The 16,137-nt window shown below is 28.6% G+C and overlaps 1 long non-coding RNA gene across 1 annotated transcript; it reads left to right on the forward strand.

Annotated features, from left to right (window-relative positions):
* Window positions 1–1,526: 1,526 nt before the first annotated feature.
* Window positions 1,527–14,391, forward strand: LOC145270721 (uncharacterized). The gene is made up of 2 exons (XR_013865536.1): window positions 1,527–1,802; window positions 12,306–14,391. It is a non-coding gene; the product is annotated as an uncharacterized LOC145270721 (long non-coding RNA).
* Window positions 14,392–16,137: the final 1,746 nt, after the last annotated feature.

Consider the following 16,137-nt stretch of genomic DNA (forward strand, 5'->3'; position numbering starts at 1 on the left):
CTCTCAGATCCCATGCGAAGGTAAGTTGTATAACCACACAATACATACACATGCGGGCGCTTTCTTCTGTTATTATTACATTAAACTCTACAAGTTTTGAACGAAAAGAAAAGGGAAAGTAATAAAATTATATATTACAGTACTTACTTTAAAATAACTTGAATTTGAACCAATTTAGGACAGAGTTTTCTATCCTTCTTAAAATTGAAAAATTCTTAGCGACGCTAATTTAGGACATTTCCTCCGAATAATCCAAATAATCTTCATTAAAAAAAAAAAAAAAAAAAAATAGCGAAACTATTTCACATAATCAAAATAAATAAGACTGGTTTAACGGAACAATAGGCGACCAAAACCGGTGTCAATTGAAAATCGTTTACTAATGTAAAATTGTTTCGCTTCCCAGACCGAAGTTCCTGTGACAAGATTGGAGATTGAGTGAAAAAATACTTTCAATTCTTATATCGCATAAAAGGAATAAAATTCGTCCTAATCACCGATATGTTACTACGCAAACAATACGTGAACAATAATGTCGGTATTTCAGAAGTTAACAGTTTTGAATAAGCAGAGCTTTCTTTCAAAAGTAAACATTACAAACAAAACTTTAAAAAAATAATGAACAAAGTTTGTTTTTTTTTCATTTTAAACAATATACTTCGCACTCCACTACTGTTCTCATTCGATTAATTAAAAAAAATAATAAAATGTTCAATCTTATAAAATAAACCTATTTTTCGTATCTTCATTTTTTTTATTTTAAAATCTTTTTTTTTATTTTATAAAAATGAATTTTACAAAATAAATATCTTTGTTTATCTTTTAATAAATTGTATAATAAAAATATTTTTTCAAAATAAATCGAAATAAACCTTAAGTATTGACAAATAAATTGCATTAAAAAATGAATTTTACAAAATAAATCTTCAAGATCCTGTGGCAAGATTGGAGATTAGATTGAGTGAAAAATACTCTCAATTCTTAAATCGCATAAAAGGAATAAACGTCCTCCTAATCACCGATATGTTACTATGCAAACAATACGTGAACAATAATATCGGTATTTCAGAAGTTAACAGTTTTAAATAAATTGTATTTAAAAAAAATGAATTTTTAAAATTAAAATAAATAAATTGTATATAAAATTAATTTACAAAATAAATATCTTCATATATTTTTAATAAATTGTACAATAAAAAATAATTTTACAAAACAATAAAATAATAAAAAAATAATTTTACAAAACAATAAAATAATAAAAAAATTATTTTACAAAACAATAAAATAATAAAAAATAATTTTACAAAACAAATCAAAATAAAAGTTAAGTATTGACAAATAAATTGTATTTAAAAAAATAAATTTACAAAATAAGTCTTCATATTTTTTTTTTTAAAATACATTGTATTAAAAAAATGAATTGCAACAAACCTTAAGTATTCACAAAAATAATCTCAACTTGATAGAAAAACAATTCGGCACACTTAACTAATAAATGGACATTTTTACACGAGGAACAAAATAATGATTACACCGTTTTATGATGACCTGAATCCATTGTTCCTAAGCAGTTGATTTTCTTTTTAAATAATTTCACGTTTAAATCGTGTTTTTCATCTTTTAATTTTGATTCTTTTATATTTTCATATATTTTATTTCTTAATGAATTGAACACACAAAACAAAAGTTGTATCAATTTACTAAAGAAATCATAAAAAACAAAACAAATTTTCTGTTTTGAACACAAAAAAAAAAAAAAACGAATTCATCCCGATTTTTTTATTGAATTCCTTGAATGAAAGGTAAGATTTTTTTTCTTTTACTTTTTAACAATTTAAAAATTCAATAACTTTAAAAATAATTTTAAACATTAAAAACATTTTTATTGCAATCCAATCAAAAATATGAAAAAATACGAAAACTCATTGAGTTGAACAACTGCTATTGTATTTTTTAGTAAAAAAAAAGTCTGTCAATAAGAAAAATGCAATTTTACCTAACTTATCGAAAAAGTCACTTTTACCTATAAATAACTATCTACACTTGGTGATTTTTTGTAATTTTAAAAATATTACTATTTTCGAAATTTTAGTTACTTATGTAATAATGTTTTTGCTTAAAACGACATGAGTAAAAAAAATCGATCTATCGACTCTGAAATCCTAACAAACAAAACAAATTTTCTGTTTTGAACACAAAAGAAAAAAAAAAACTAGTTCATCCTGATTTTTTTTTTGTTGTTGTTGTTTTGAACACAAAGAAAAAAAAAACGAATTCATCCCGATTTTTTTTTTTTAATTCCTGGAATAAAAGGTAAGTTTTTTTTTTCTTTTAAAAATTCAATAACTGTTAAAATAATTTTAAACATTAAAAACATTTATTTTTTATTGCAAACCAATTTAAAATATGAAAAAAATATGAAAACTCATTTAGTAAAAAAAAAAGTCTATCACTATAATAAAAAAAAAGAAGTATCACTATAGACTAGAAATGTAAACTTCCGAGTGTGTTAAATCTTCATTGTCTACATATGTATGCAATTTTACCTAACTTTTCGAAAAAGTTACTTTTACCTATAAATAACTATCTGCACTCGGTGAATTTTCGTAATTTTAAAAATAGTACTATTTTCGAAATTACAGTTAAGTACATAATATTTTTTTATAAAAAAGCTTTAAAATATCTGCAAAACAAATACAAAACTAATAAATATTTAAGTTTTTAAGATGGGTAATCACTTTCCTATATAAATTTAACGTAAAATGAGCACCCACTTCATGACCAGTTGGTAATATTTTTTGTTGTTGTAGCGTAATTTACTCCTTTAAAAAAAATTGACTTTATTTTGGCAACTACGTTTTAACAGCTTTAAAATATCCGCAAAAAGAATTTAGAAATCATAAATATCGAAGTTTTTGGAGGGGGGTAATCACTTTCTTATATAAATTTAACATAAAATGAGAACCCACTTCATGACCAGTTAGCACTCAATAATATATGTAATTCTTTTGTTGGAGGAGAAGAGAGTGGAGCTTTTTTTTTTACACAGGCATCAGCACATTATCAAGGCCAAGAGGCCACTCAAGGATAAGGGTTAAAGAGTGTATAGTAGAAATTGGAAAATATAGTAATCATCAGTAATGAAAATTCGGCAAATTTGTTAACTCATATGAAACGGCTCATCAAGAACTTATTTACGTTAGACTTGAAGACAATGAAGAAAAACATATTGTAGTCAGCCGGAAAGCAGGTAAACGGAAGACAATTCCACAGGCGTGCAGTTCTAAGAAAGAAGTTTTGTTCATGGAATCTACGTTTAGGTTTAGGCACAGATAAAGAGTGGGGGGAATTATTGATAGTGTTTTCAGCTAGACGAGTGTTTCTTGTGAAAGTTTGGCGAGGGGGGACCATAGACTGAAGCTCAGTCGAACACTTTCCATGAAAATAACGATACATCAGAGACAAACTCACAACATCTCTTCTGTGAGATAGAGGTTGCAAGGAGGAGAAAACGACATCTCCTACGAGGCTACGGACTCTATTTTGGACTCTATCAAGGCAGGACAAGTTCTTTCTAGCAGCTCCTGCCCAGATGTGGCAACAGTATTCCTTCCTTGGACGTACCTGGCTCTTATATAGATAGAGAATTGCATCAGCAGTGAGATATCTACCGGATCGATAGAAAGACCCCACCATTTTTCCAGTGGCCCTGGCTACAGATTTGATGTACGTGTTCCATTTAAGATCAGGAGTAATGGTCAAGCCCAGAAGCTTGTCAAAACTATAGGCCTCCTGAAGACGAGAGCCATTCATTTCAATTGATGCCAGATGTGGATCAGAATGTTGATGATGTAAAGAGAGAAGCTTGGTTTTAGATGCATTAAAAGTAACCAGCCACTCCTTTCCCCATTGTACCATGTGCTCAAGATCAGAGGAGAGAGAATCAGGGAGAACTTGGTCGTTTACTGTCTTAGATGTGCTACCATTTATGGTAGTGTAATCAGCATAAATGTCTACAAATGATGTAAGGATGTGATTTGGAAGATCATTAATGTAGATCAGGAAAAGAATGGGGCCAAGGATGGGCCCCTGAGGGACACCAGCATTAATACTGTGATCTTCTGATTTTTGCCCCTCAACTACTACTCTTATGAACCTATCAGAAAGAAATGATTTAATAATTGAGAAGACATTTCAAGCTATACCAGAGCTAGAGATCTTGTGAAGTAAACCTTTATCCCATACCCTATCAAAGGCCTTAGATATGTCAAGAGCAATTGCCCTAGAAAGGTTGCCTCCATCGAGAGATTTGCTAATCCTATGAGATATAACCGTAAGCACATCTGCTGTAGATCTAGTAGAACGGAAACCATATTGAGTGTCCCTAAGAGGGCTATTTTTGTTGAAATGGTTGATTACTTCTGTATTTAACACAGATTCCAGCAACTTACTGATGACGCACAGGAGACTTATTGGCCTGTACTCATATCAGTTTTTGCTTTCTTACGTTTTTTTTCCTAAGTGTTGTTAACTATTCTGTACTTCAACAATTTAATAAGCCACAGATACAAAAATCGTTACGCATAGTAAGTCTAAATATTCCAGTGTTTACCACAAATTTTTAATGACGATTTAATCAACCAAAAATACCATTAAAAAGGTGTCATTGTGACATTTATTTTGTGGTTTCTTCCAGTATTTTATTTAGTTATTGATTTTTAAATGGTTATCGGGACTTCCAGTATAGCTGTTTTATATCAGTCAATTTTTCTAATTCTAATATGAGAGTCAGCACAATTTTTTTCAAGTAAATAAACGCTTCAAAATAAGTTAAAACATAAACAAAAATTATTCAAATAGGTAGAACAGTTACTTATGTTGCCTTTGGTAACAATCATTGATGATTTATTTTATTTTGACCACTTTTTCTGTTTTTGTCTGAAATATTTAATTTTTTTCAATTGTTAAGTGAAATTACAAATTAGTTAGCAAGGGCCCCCTTTCTCATGTTAAGAATAGCTTTCTAAATAATACCATTATTATTAGTAAGTGGAGGTATCCTTTTAAAAAATATATAATGTATGAGTAAATATCCCCTCCCCGGATTAAAAGTTTTTAATTAAACTTCCTTCATTTTTATAGAATGTAAATAAAAAATAAATGGATCTAAGTAGGTAGAAGAGTTACTTATGTTGCGTTTGGTAACAATCGTTGGTGATGTATTTGATTTTGACCTCATTTTTTGTTTTTTGTCTAAAATGCCTTTTTTTTCAATTGTTAGGTGAAAGTACAAATTACTTAGCAAGGACCAATTTCTCATGTTAAGAATAGCTTTCTAAATAATATCATTATTATTAGTAAGTGGAAGTGTCCTATTTAAAAATATATAATGTATGAGTTAATGTCCCCTCCCTGGATTTAAAATTTCCTTTATTTTTATAAAATATAAATTAAAAAATAAATGGATAAGATGGAACTTTTTAAATATCAAATATGAATTTGAATTTTAACATTTAAAAAAGCCAACAACAATATTTTTACGGTATCTTTTGTTTATTAAATTACTGATGAAAATATCCTTTTTATTTAATACAGAACAAAAAAAGAATGCATAAAAAATGTCCCCGGATTTAAAAGTGAAATTTAACCTCCTTTTATTTTTATAGAATGTAAAACAAAAACAATACCAAGGCAGCTTTTAAAAGTATCGAATATTATTTGGAATATTAACATTTAAGGTAGCCAACAACAATATTGGTACTGTACATTCCTTGGTTTTTTAGCTAGGAGCAAAGTGTAGTATATGTTCTGACAATTCTAGATTGAGGCAATTTTTATTTTTGTTTCTATCAAGAGTGCCCTTTTTAGGGAGATGGATTTCCCCACATTAAATCCGACCTTATTATTATTATTATTATTATTATTATTATTATTATTATTATTATCATTATTATTATCATTATTATTATCATTATTATTATTATTATCATTATTATTATTACTATTACTACTATTATTATTATTATTATTATTATTATTAATATTATTATTATTCTTATTATTCTTATTAATATTATTATTATTATCATTATTCTTCTTATTATTATTAGTATTATTATTATTAATATTATTATTATTATCATTATTATTATTATTAATATTATTATTATTGTTATTATTATCATTATTATTATTATTACTATTATAATTAATATTATTATTATTATCATTATCATTATCATTATTATTATTAATATCATTATTATTAATATTATTATTAATATTATTATTATTAATATTATTAATATTATTTTATTAATATTATTAATATTATTATTCTTCTTATTCTTATTATTGTTAATATTATTATTATTATTATTATTATCATTAATATTATTATTATTATTATTAATAGTGGTGGGACGATTAATCGGAATCGGAATCATTAATCGTAAGAATCGTGTATTTTGGGAGGTATCGGAATCGGAATCGCATTATTAAAAAATACCTTAATTTTCCGATTCCTTCATTACGATTCTTTTAGTCTGATGAAGAAAAAAAGAAAAAAATTTCCTGATATTTCTAACCGCAAGAGAGAAATGTAGCATGTTATAAAAAGAAACCAAAGAAATTCATTATTAACAGGGCAATGCTTAGTGCCCCTCCCTTACAAGGTTCATTCATTCAGATCTATTGTAATCAAAACTACAAAAGAGTTTACTTGAAAAGAAGTATGCAGGGCTCTACATTGCGAGTAAAAATAAAAAAAACGCTTATCTTTTTGGCGATTGTTTTTTTTTACTGACAAATCTTCTAATAGTGAATGAAAATGCTTTTTCAACTTATATTTTCTTAAAATAAAAGGATCAAAGTCAAATTATTTAAACAGTAAAAGGTTTAATAGAACAATATACTTTTTTTTCTTTTTTTAAAAGAAGGCTTTTGAAAGAAATATCTTTAAAATGAAATTGATCACGTTGTATTATTTCGCAAAGTTTTGACAGTAGTCGGTTTCTTTTGAAGTTTCAAAAAAATCGACCCCATACCTATCTATTCCAAACCTAAAGTTATTAAATAACCCCTTCGTTAATTTAAGGGTAATTAATTCAATTCAGTCAAGTTTTTTTTTAATTTCATTGAAATAAAATCCATTATTTTTTTTTATCCAGAAAGATAAAACCCTGAATTTGATTATATTAAAAACAGAATAATAATCTTTTTTCTAGAATTTTAAATTGAAAATAAAAAGTTTTGCGCAGTTTTTTGCCAAACGAAAAAGAAATTAATATATATATTTTTAAAAGGTTTTGTAATCAATTAATTTTTATGTCTAAATAATATTTACGATTAATTAAATAATTTCATTTTAAAAATTATTTATAAATAGAATTTTACTAAGGACTTATAGTTTAGCAATATTGAACCGCATCAACCATGTGTGAATTGAACACAGTCAACCAAAAAAAAATTCAAAAGAAAATGTGGGTTTGTATTACTGTACACATAGATTCGAAAAAGTTGTCAAAAAACAAATATATAACAAATAAATGTTATCAAAGGCCAGATAAGTTATGTTTTTACCTAACTGGATATATTTTTCGGGTTTTTATTCAATGTAACATGTTTATTCAGCTCGAAAAGCATACAGTGTTTACCGATGTATTGGAAAATTCAAAATGGCGCCCGACACTCTCTTTAACACGGTAAGTTCAGGAAAAGATGTTATCTCTATATAAATAAAATGAACTCATTTTTCCCGTCTGATTTTGACCTTAATAGGATTAAAAATCAAGATATTTCATGCAAATATAATATGCACAAACGGCAGAACAATATCTGAGGTGTGTTATAGGCTTATTATTTCTCAAATTCCTCGATAATCTTAGATTTCTGTACTTTTTCTGCTGAGAAGTCACGGCCAAAATCGGTTAAGATCAATGGAAGTGGTAAAATATTTTCTCTCTTATAAATTCCTCCTCCCCCTGCCACCACTTAACACCGTTTGGGGATCGTTCACAAGGAACAGTTGAGAAGAGAACACCGGTTTGGCTTCGTAGTTCTTTCATGTGAAGTTATTTAAAATCACTAAACTAAGCTGCAGTGCTCTGTGGCGTAGTGGTTAGCGTGCTGGACAATTCACATTATATTTTCACGTTCGTGCCGACCTACCGTAGTCTTTTTTTTTTTTTTTGCCTAAACAACTGGAATGGACTTTTCTTGGTGGCCGAACTGTTAACGTTGCAGATGTTTTTTTGTTTTTTTTTTCACACTTTATTTTCCTACTTTTACTCATGACTCCGGGTTTGATCCTTCCTACTTACCTACCATAACATTTTTTAAAACTCCCCCCCGTCCCGGAAACAAACACTCGGGCAACGCCGGGTACCCCCGCTAGTTAATAATAAACTATACAAAATACTGCTAGAAACTCGCTCAATATATGTTACCGTGACATATTTTGACATACATTCGGTGTTTTTTTTAATAGTATTTTGTCTAGTTTATTATTTATAACACCTTTTCCCAAACTTACCATGTTAAAGAGAGTGTCGGGCGCCATTTTGAATTTTCCAATACATCGGATAACACTGCATGTTTTTCGAGCTGAATAAACATGTTACATTGAATAAAAACAAAAAAAATGTATCCAGTTTGGTAGAAAAGTAACTTATCTTGCCTTTGATAATATTAGTTTGTTATATATTTGTTTTTTTTACAACTTTTTCGAATCTATGTGGACAGTAATACAAACCCGAAAATGCATATTTGCATTTCATTATGTAAACTTTTATACATTGGTTTCAAAAATTAAATTCTATAAGTTTTTTTGTTTACTACTGGTTGGTACAATTTACCGCCCCATCCCTTTATATTTTTTTTCTTTTTGTCTTTTTAGCGGATTATTTTCAATTAATTATCCAAATAAGTGACTAGCTTTAAAACAAAATTTAATAGTAAATTATTTGTTTAAAGATAAACTGAATTTTCTAATATGGCCCAAAGTCCAAAAAAAGTCTTTTTGAAGTTGAAGATGATGAGTTGAAAGCCATTTGCAAAGTCTGTCAAATTAAAATATCGCGAGGAATAAAACCATCTAACATGACCACAACCAACATGTTAAAACATTTAACTATGAAGCATCCAAATAAACTGGAGGAGCAAAATAAAAAAGAAAAGGAACAAAAAATTACCAACTAGTCACTCAGAGCAGTTTTATTAGTGAGGGTCGAAATCGCAGTGTCTTTTTTTTTTGCATACGTCACCAACTAGGTGTCACCAATTTTTTTTTACCCTCCTTAACTTCAAAGAGTAAATACAATATATACAACTAAAAAAATAATTTTTAAAAATGCTGATTCCATTCATGAAAAATTCTTTTAACTAGAAATTAAAACTTAGGTAAAGATAGCTGACTGACAGCAACAGGAGCACTGGTTAACTACTGAACCACGTGGAAAGGTGTGGGGGGGGGGAAAGGAAATTAAATGATGATAATAAATTATGATAACCGTCTTTGAAAGGCACTAAACTCCTAAAATTTACTTCTTTAAAATTTTAGGCGGCACTCCCCGGCGATTTTAAAGCACTCTCTCTCTCTCCCCCCCAAAAAAAAGATTTAATTTTTAAGTTTGGGAAAGATATTTATTATAACCGAATTACTGTATGAAGACTGGATCTACTTTATTGGACGTTAATTTGTGAGATAAGTAATTTTTCAATGTTTAATATGTTTTTAAAGTTTTAATTATCAATTAAATTTTTTTAATTGCGTTTATTTTTCAATTTATTTTAAAAAAACAGGGTTTTAAATGTATTTTTCAAGGTAGCAAGCTTCGAAAGAAGTCTAATAAAAAAAAATCACTTCATTTTTAATTTCGACAACACTGAGAATTTAATTATTAAAAAAATATTGAAATGTGACATTTTTTTATTTAACATTTCTATTAGTTCAATTAATTTTCTTTCAATAATTCATTTCACTCAACAAACTTCACCATTTTCTTTTTGTTTTTTTTAAATCTTTTTCTGTAATTTTGGTAATTATGTTTGCTCAATTTTATCTAGTATTTCATTTGTTTTTTATAGTGGTATCATTTTTATATGTGTTCCTTTGATATACCCTATTTCAAAATTAGTTTGGCTAAACTTATTCTTCACGTTAGAAACAACGTGTAAAAGCAATGAAAAAGTAAGAAAAAATAATAGGTGTTAACTTTCCTGATTTTTGGTGAATTTTTAAGTAAAGGGAGGAGTCAAAATGTGTATACACTTTGAGCGTCGGCATACATTTTGCGACCACGTGTGGTTAATTTAAATTAAAGTTCAATCACATGGTTACATGGGTTTTTATTACTGTACACATAGATTCGAAAAAGTTGTCAAAAAACAAATATATAACAAATAAATGTTATCAAAAGCAAGATAGGTTACTTTTCTACCTAACCGGATATATTTTTCGAGTTTTTCTTCGATGTAACATGTTTATTCAGCTCGAAAACCATACAGTGTTTAACGATGTATTGGAACATTCAAGATGGAGTCTGGTTCTCTCTTTAACACGGTAAGTTTGGGAAAAGATGTTATAAATAAAAAACAGATAAAATACTGTTAAAAACTCGCTCAATACATGTTACTGTGACATAAGTTGACATATATTCGGCGGGTTTTTAATATTAAGATATTTATTATAAATAGGGGTCCGGTCATATTTTTTCCTTTCCATAATTAAAACATTTATGCCTCTGAATAAATAACAACAAGTATATTTTATCGCCATAAGTCAGTTACTGAATATTTTGTTTATGAGTGTAGGTACAGGTGACGACAAAAAAAAATTAATATGCGTTCTGTCACAATTTCTGTTAATGCTGACATAAAAAGGTTTTATGTAATTATTTTAAAATTTTAGAACAAAATAATTTAATATATTTGCTAATATATAACCTTCGAACTGAGTTTAGTCAGTTTTTTTCTACAAAGCGTAAATTTAGACATGTTGGGCGAATCCAAAACAAAAAAATAGTAAATAAATAATGCTTATTTTAAGTAATTTATTTTAAATATTTTTTTTAATTCTCTTTTTTTTTCATAATTAAAAAAACCTATGTTTCTGAACAATAACAAAAACACATACTTTATCGTCATAAGCCACTAGCCGAACGTTTTGTTTATGGAATTTAATTAAAATAATTTAACAATGCTAAAGTTTATCCAACCGAAAAAAATAAAAGTTTCCGTCAGTCCCACACAACTAAAAATGTTTTGTACACGGTTTTATTAATTAATTTAATTAAAATAATTTAACAATGCTGAAGTTTATCCAACTGTAACCGAAGGAGAAAGCGACGAAAGAACATATGAAAGTTTGAAAAAAGCTATAGAAAATAAACTGGCATTATTTTTTAAATTGTAAATTTTCATTTTTTTTAATGACGTTCTAAAAATATTAATTAAAAAATATCTTTCTATAACTTTTAAATATTAAAGAAAAAACAAACTCACCTAAGAACTTTGGTAAGTCCATAGTGAAACGAGTTGTTTGTTTATGTTTTCCCGTTCAGTCAGTCAGTACGTTGTGCTGCTGTGTGGCTACTGGCTGGCTAGCTGACAGTTGATAATTGGTCTCTCTGGCATTAAGTTGAAAATCTCTGTAGGTACCCCAACTTTTATTAGTGTGCGCTCCTTGATTTATGGGGCCATAAACATGACACCAACAGATTATTAAAGAGGAGATATTCCTCTACAAAACGATGCCTTTTTCGGAATTCTTACTATAAAATTTCTTTCATGTTTCTTTCACTGAAGTTTTCAAGTTGGATTTCTTTTTAGAAAAACAACTTATAACCTTTTCATAACCTCGCCATGGTATTAAGTGACCTTTTTTCTTTAAAATGATACCATTTTTATATACTTAGAGACTCACAATATGAAGCGCAACAAATTTGAAAAACATCAGCATTTTTTTGTGTAAAAAATAAAGCGACATTTACAAAAATTAGAGGCATAACTTGAAAAATCCTGAAAAAAAAACTATTAAAGACACAAGAAAAAGAATTATATATCTATAAAGACAAAAGATGCAATTTTATTTAAATCAAAACCATATCAAAATAACCCAAAAAACAAACGAGATATCACAAGTTGAAGTTAAGGGAAATTTTACTTTATTTATTAGTTTTCGCACCTAAACTAGGCCAGTTTGGTATACCTATTAATAATCACTAATTTGTTTACTTTTTATAAGAATATGTAAAAATTTAAATATCACATGAAATCTAGTTTATATATTCATTTTATATTTTCAGAGTTTGCAGCAATCAACAGAAATCAATTATTTGATAAGAATGGATCTTCATTTTCCGTTGATGATGTAAGAAACTCATCACATATTTGGAAATGTCCACATATAACATTCATGAAAATATCAGAAAGAAAAGAAATCGTGCACTAGTGAAACACGTGACATCAAATTTGATGCAAAGTAATTCAAAACATTGTTATGTGTATCAATTCTTTTACATATAGCCTTACCATCAATGTAAAAATGCATGAAAACTTAAAACTGCAAAAACAGTCATACATCTATAATGTTAAGAAAGAAGAAAAATTTTATTTAGTATCTAAACAGAATAAACACAAATTAGAGTTGATGAAATGAACACATTTTACTAACAAAGGTGGGAAAATGTTTAAGAGTTTGTTTGGTTTTTGCAAAATAAACTAAACATCGAAAAATGCATAAACTAAAATGTGAAAAATGCACAAAAATGATTACACAAAAAATCATGCGTTTATAATTAAAAAAACAAACTTTAAGTCTAAAGCGAAAAAAGAAAAATACTTCTGTAAAAATTTGATGAATCAAAGACCAACGGTTAAGTAAAATAGAAACAAATAGAAAATAATTTTTTTAATAAATGTAGGTAGGTTTTTATTAGTCAAACGTCATTTTTATTGTGGAACATTCGAACACGTACTATAGACTAATAATTTTTTCTCATTGAAATAAAGTTGGTTTTACTATATGCAAATATGGAAAACAAACTACATTCTTGTAAAGTATGTAGTTCCTGTTTTACAAGAAAATCACATTTATTGCAACATATGGGAACACACACGGAAGACAAACCACATTCTTGTGAAGTATGTAGTTCTTCTTTTACACAAAAGTCACATTTGTTGCGACATATGTCAACACACACAGGAGACAAACCACATTCTTGTGAAGTATGTGGTTCTTCTTTTACACGGAAGTCTACTTTGTTGCAACATATGTTTACACATAAAGGAGATAAACCGCATTCTTGTGAAGTATGTGGTTCTTCTTTTATACGTAAGTCAGATTTGTTGCGACATATGTTAACACATACAGGAGACAAACCACATTCTTGTGAAGTATGTGGTTCTTCTTTTACACAAACGTCACATTTGTTGCGACATAAGTCAACACATACAGGAGAAAAACCGCATTCTTGTGAAGTATGTGGTTCTTCCTTTACACAGAAGTTCAATTTGTTGCAACATATGCGAACACATACAGGAGAAAAACCACATTCTTGTGAAGTATGTGGTTCTTCTTTTACATTTAAGTCATCTTTGTTGCCACATATGCGAACACATACAGGAGAAAAACCACATTCTTGTGAAATATGTGGTTCTTCTTTTACATATAAGTCAAGTTTGTTTCGACATATGCAAACACATACAGGAGAAAAACCACATTCTTGTGAAGTATGTGGTTCTTCTTTTGCCCGAAAGTCACATTTGTTGCGACATATGTTTACACATACAGGAGAAAAACCACATTCTTGTGAAATATGTGGTTCTTCTTTTACATTTAAGTCATCTTTGTTGCCACATATGCGAACACATACAGGAGAAAAACCACATTCTTGTGAAATATGTGGTTCTTCTTTTACATATAAGTCAAGTTTGTTTCGACATATGCAAACACATACAGGAGAAAAACCACATTCTTGTGAAGTATGTGGTTCTTCTTTTAAACGGAAGTCACATTTGTTGCGACATATGTTTACACATACAGGGGAAAAACCACATTCTTGTGAAATATGTAGTTCTTGTTTTGCACAGAAGTCAACTTTGTTGCAACATATGCGAACACATACAAAAGAGAAACCATAATTATACAAAAGTTTGCTTTAATCATATCAATATACATACGGAAGACAAACATGTTTGAAGTGCAGAAGACAAATATGTTGGACTTATAATAACGATTTTTCCGCCCAGATTAGACTTAGAATGGAATTTACACTTCCTTTGATACAATACTTTCAATATGAGCTTTTGTAATCCAGAGATATGAATATTTAATTATTGTAACATATCATTTACTTGTTAAACGATAAAGTATAACGTCTTTTCAATCAATTTATTTTTGCTTTCATATAGTTGCACTACAAGCTAATAAACGAATATAAAGGAATCAACCAATCAGTATGTATATGTCTACCATTTTTGAAAACGAGCAATAGTTTTTCTTTGGTGTTTTTGGGTTATTGTTTGCTTTATCGGGTTTATATTTTTTGTACTCGACGAATGCCCCAGAGTGAGGTCCAGAATATATCTCTAGTTGTTGAAGTTGCTTATAAATGTATCGAGTAAATTATTTAAATATTGTGTTGGAGTAACTCATTTGTCAAATACGTGAACGCGGCAGTAATATGTGACCATGGCTTTCCATTTTACAATCTAAATATGAAGATAAAATAAATATTGCAATTTCCCTTCGTGCCCTTCTACTGTTGTGTTACAAGTCATGTCTCTTCATCAATAAACAGCTTTATTTAAGCAATCTACTTAATATCTACAATTATAATATGCTCGCTTGTATTAATAAAGTTGCCTCCTTGATATCTATACCAAACCACTGAATATAGCTTATATTTAACTTCCACTATATTTGTAACAGAAATATACAGTTATATTAGCTGTGTCACTAGGGCTATTTTCTAAGTAGATACAATGCTAATTATGTTGGAATAACAAATTTGGCCACGACAGTAATATGTGACCATGACTGACCGTTTTACAATCAATCCCAAAAACAAAACGAATAAAAAGATAATAAATTACATGTAAAGATAATTTGAAGATAACATAATTATTACGAATATGATATCGTAGAAAAACAAAACAAATAAAAAGATAATGAATTACATGTAAAGATAATTTGAAGATAACATAATTATTACGAATGAGATATCGTAGAAAAACAAAACAAATAAAAAGATAATGAATTACATGTAAAGATAATTTGAAGATAACATAATTATTACGAATGAGATATATTAGAAAAACAAAACGAATAAAAACGATAATAAATTACATGTAAAGATAATTTGAAGATAACATATATATCACGGATGAGATATATTACAATAATAAAACGAATAAAAAGATAATAAATTACATGTAAAGATAATTTGAAGATAACATAATTATTACGAATGAGATATAGTAGAAAAACAAAACGAATAAAAAGATAATAAATTACATGTAAACTTAACTATTTTCTAAATAAGTTTTATGACTCTTATAAAATGAATAAAACGTTATTCCTTTGTGCGCCCCTATAAATAGATACAAACACTGGATAACACTGCGAGTCAAGAAGTCAAGGTCAGGGATCAAGGTCACACTCAAAAACAAAGGTCAAGGTAAAGGGTCACGCCGGAAACGGTCAAAAAGCGTGAGATTTTTACCAAAAAGTCAAAAACTTAGTGCGTACAAACATCAATGGCTTCCCCCCGCCTCCCCCCTCGTTGCCACAGGTCAAGGTCACGTGTGCATAAAGGGCAAAGGTCAGGGGTCAAGGTCAAACTAAAAAACAAAGGTCAAGGTCAAGGGTCAAGCCGGAAACGGTCAAAAAGCGTGAGATTTTTACCAAAAAGTCAAAAACTTAGTGCGTACAAACATCAATGGCTTCCCCCCGCCTCCCCCCTCGTTGCCACAGGTCAAGGTCACGTGTGCATAAAGGCGAAAGGTCAGGGGTCAAGGTCACACTCAAAAACAAAGGTCAAGGGTCAAGCCGGAAACGGTAAAAAAGCGTGAGATTTTTACCAAAAAGTCAAAAACTTAGTCCGTACAAACATCAATGGCTTCCCCCCGCCTTCC

Source organism: Euprymna scolopes, chromosome 46 (assembly GCF_053919585.1).
Source record: "Euprymna scolopes isolate OS-2025 chromosome 46, ASM5391958v1, whole genome shotgun sequence".
In the NCBI taxonomy this organism is placed as follows: Eukaryota; Metazoa; Mollusca; class Cephalopoda; order Sepiida; family Sepiolidae; genus Euprymna; species Euprymna scolopes.